This window comes from Bremia lactucae, linkage group LG2, assembly GCF_004359215.1.
Source record: "Bremia lactucae strain SF5 linkage group LG2, whole genome shotgun sequence".
NCBI lineage: Eukaryota > Oomycota > Peronosporomycetes > Peronosporales > Peronosporaceae > Bremia > Bremia lactucae.
In genome coordinates this window covers 3,547,773-3,552,104 of record NC_090611.1, presented here as the reverse complement: position 1 = coordinate 3,552,104, position 4,332 = coordinate 3,547,773, and positions in this window count along the sequence as shown.

Below are 4,332 nucleotides of genomic sequence, written 5' to 3'. Positions count from 1 at the left end.
CGATGTCAGCAAGCCTATCGGCTAATTCTCCCCCATCAAGCCATGAACCACGCAGTGTTATCGTTACAGGAACGCGTGGGTGGGTAAGGCCGTTTACATTGAACGGAGTATAGCCTGTACAGACATGGACAGCGTTATTTAACGCAAACTTCACCACTGGGAGCATTGAGCTCCAGCGCTTTGGTGTCTGAGCTCACACGCTGCGTAAAACGTCTTCAATGACGCGATTGGCACGTTCAGGTTGACCATCGGTCTGCGGATGGTCCGCAGTGGACATATCCAAATTAGTGCCAAGCACTCGGAAAATTGATTTCCAGAATTTACCCGTGAAACGGGGGTCCCGATCAGAGACAATTGCCGCTGGCAAACCATGTTGTCGAAACAAGCGATCGATAAACAGCTTAGCTTTACCTTCTCTGTCAATAGAATCCGGCACGGCCGCTACGTGAGCCATTTTGCTCAATCGGTCAACAAAGACCCTATACCGGAGTTACCGGATGAATCTTTTGGTAGACCGAAAACAAAATCCATACTAATGGACTCCCAGCAACCTATGGGGACGGGAAGACTCGGCAGTGGCGCAGCAGCATGCGCCGAGGGTTTAACCCGTTGGCACGTTTCGCATGTGCAAACATATGTGCTGACCCATTTATAAAGTTTGGGCCACCAATAACTCTGGCTTATAGAGCCGTAGGTTTTTCTCTACCGAGATGATCACCAAGGACAGTATCGTGTGCCTCATAGAGAATCCGGTACTTCAAATCCTCCTCATGAGGAACAATGACACGCGGAGGGTCCGCGATGTCTGTGCAATAAAGCAACAGGTTGTTATCGATAGAAAATCGATGTAACCTTGCACGCAAACGTGCCGGCAATTTGATACCCGAATCAGAGTTCTGTAGAGCTCATAGCAGAGCTACATACTGTTCATCCTTGGCGTAAGCCAAACGGATCAATTCAGGAATAGGCGACAAGATAGTCGTTAAATGAGACAGCTCATAATCCGGCTTGCGTGAAAACACATCGGCCAAAGCATTCTGCTTGCCGGGCTTATACTTGACCTCGAAGTTGTATTCCGCTAAAAGGGATAGCCATCGGGCCATTATCTGTGAGAGATGGGGCGACTTAGTCGTCGTGCGTAATGACGCGTGATCTGTAGATATCACAAATGGCTTAGAGCTGAGCAGATGAACTCTGAATTTGACGAGAGCATACTTTATAGCAAGTGACTCTTTGTCATGAACTGGGTAGTTCTTTTCCGCAGCTTTAAGCTGTCTAGACTCGAACGCAATAACACGCTCATGCCCATCAACATCTGCTTGTAACAAGCACTGCCAATGGCAAAATCTGATGCGTCACAGACGACACTGAAAGGCCAATTTCGGTTTGGCAGTGCCAGAATCGGGGCATGATTAAAACTATCCTTAACTGCTCGAAAATCATTATTTTCGGTGCTAATCCAGCACCATTCTGTATCCTTTTTAAGGAAATTAGATAATGGCCTAGCCATATCAGTGTAATTGATGGGAAAACTGACTTGACGGTCTCTGAAGACTTTCGCTATATTTGTGTAGATAATTGGCGAGACCCAACCACTTACGCATTTTTTTTGGCTTTTAGGAACCGGCCAATCTACTATGGCTTTTGCCTTAGCGGGATCCGCTCTAAGGTCTCGCTTTCCAATGAAGCATCCATAAAAAGGAATTTCGTCTGCGCCAAAATGCATTTAGATGCATTGGCATACAATTTATTTGTGCGCATACACTCGAGCACAGCTCGCAAATGTTCTAAATGGTTGTCCATATCCGACCGACCCTGCTCCGCACAACTATGGACAAAAAATGTCATCGAAATAAGTCTATGTATAACCTCGATGAGGGCGAAACAATTGCGTCAATAGACGATTAAATGTTGCCGGGGTGTTAGAAAGCCCTTGTGGCATAACCAGCCACTCCCATAACATGCCGCTTGAAGTGCTAACCGCTGTAAGCGGAATATCCCCAGCTCGCATGAGCAATTGGTCGTAACCATCGACTAAGTCCAATGCACTGTACATTGTACATCCCACCATATTGTTCTGATGAACATCCTTTCTAGGAATGGGGGTTTGTGCTGATATAGTGACAGCATTAAGCTTATTATAAGAATGCACGATGCGCCATTTACCATTTGGCTTTTGACACAAAATGATGGTGTCGAATGAGGAGATTTGTTCTCTCGTTCCATTTCAGCCTTGTGCTTAGCACGGAAGAAATCGTCAATGACGTCACACTGCTCCTTTGGTAAAGGCCATTGTCTTGTGACACAGTATTTGGTTCCCGGAACCAAGTCAATTTCATGACAAACACCTCTATCCGGAGGTAAAACAGATAGTGGATAATTACATACCACATCTTGGAATTCCTTAATCAAGGAATAAATGGAATTTGAGAAGAGTGTAAGCTAATGAAGATTTGTAGGATCGATGACCCATTTCGCGCACTAAGTGCAGCTTTTGTGTCATCCAGGACAGCTTCGTCTAGAAGTGACGATGAGTTTAACTCAATTGTTGGTCGAATGAACACCATTTCAGATAAGTCGCCAGCCTTTAAGGCTTGACCGCACACATCAATAGACATTTCGTCTAGCTCTAGAAGAGCATGTAACGAAGGGATTGCCGCAAGGCTAACACCGCCCCTCAATTTACCGGTTACATCATTTACAAGCGTATGTAATTGCTCACTCGTATCATCCTGTGAGGGTATACACGCTTCGTGTCCATCCTGTCTTGGAGTGGAGCCAATACGCCTCTTAGAGGCCGGGACATTCACGTCCCCGGGTTTTCCAGACTGTATTAGTTCTATACAAGCCATGGTGTCTAATTTGACATCCGCCAAGGAGTTAGGTAACTCACTTCCTTATCCAGCGAACGTTTACGTGTCGCTTCACGTGCATTAGGAGTGTTTGACCCAAAATGCCCTGGCGAACCGCCAATAGTGTCACTATTGACACTCAGTATGGTGCCACCTCGGCCGACCACACTTGGTGGACTTAGACGTGCCACTCCACGCATCTCAGGGATATTGCACCCTTGAGGTCCTGGCGAACCACCAACAGTATCACTACTGACACTCAGTATGATGCCACCTCGGCCGACCATACTCGGTGGACTTAGACGTGCCACTCCACGTATCTCAGGGATATTGCACCCTTGATGATTCGGCCTTAGGCCAACAATGCTTTCAGCATTTAGTGAATCGTTATTATAACGAGTGTCACTCGACGGAGTACGTGCCGTTCCACTTATTTCTGCTGAGTCGGGCTCAGAATTAATGTTTTTAACATTAGAGTTTATTAACTCAGACATGCCAATGTCTAAAACACTGACAGACTCATTCAATGATCCGCGCCAATAGCGCTTTTGTTGCCTAGCAAAGGTGGGTTCATGACTCTCCAAAACTTTGCTAGGAACATTGCGCGTGGCGCCTAAGGTCTTAGACCTCCAATCGATCCATGGCTCATGGTGTTCTAACCAGGCCATACCAAGGATGAGATCATATCTCGAATCCAAATCAAGGACGAGACAGCGTTCCATACTGTCAAAGTCCAGAAACTTTATACCTAAGTTCAATGGAACTTTGGGAACAGTGACACGAGTCCCAGTCGCTAAGCGAACAGTGATTGTATCACCTTCATGCGCTCTAAGCGCCTCAACGTATTGTTGACTTCCTTCAAGGGAAAGGCGTCGAGCATAATTGCAAGACGCTCCTGAGTCAATTAAAATTGACCACGGCTTATCAAAGCCCTTTACAGTCGCTTGAGCGACTAGCAAGCCAGGCTTGTACTCTCGCCCCGTGCCATTGAGCACCGAGCTAATTGGGGCTAGGTTCTGTTTATTCTCACCTCCTTGAGGTTCAACAGAGCCTAGGTCTTCCCCAGTAGGGCGCCCCGCACCTACTGGGTATCGACGTTTTCCCGCACCGTACCAGATCTCTGGTATAGGTCGGAGTTGGAGCTCTTTCGAGCTTTACGCGAATTTCGAAGAGGGCAGGCAGGGCGTAAATGTTTCGTGCTTCCGCACATATAACATCTACGGATGGTCTTATGCTGTTCCACAGCTTGAAGAGCCTCTTCTCCTTCCTCAACGAGGCTTAAATCCATAGGTTCCGCTCTATTAGACGGAACCCATGTGCTCGAAGAGCTTGTTCGGTAAACAGGCGTGCTAACGCGAGCAGACTTAAAGTCAAACTCGGCGCGTAGCGCTATGGCAACTGCCTCTTCGAACGTAGCCGGATGAGATCGGAACAATTCCGTCCGGGCAACGCCCTCATTGAGACCCCCCATAAAGATGGT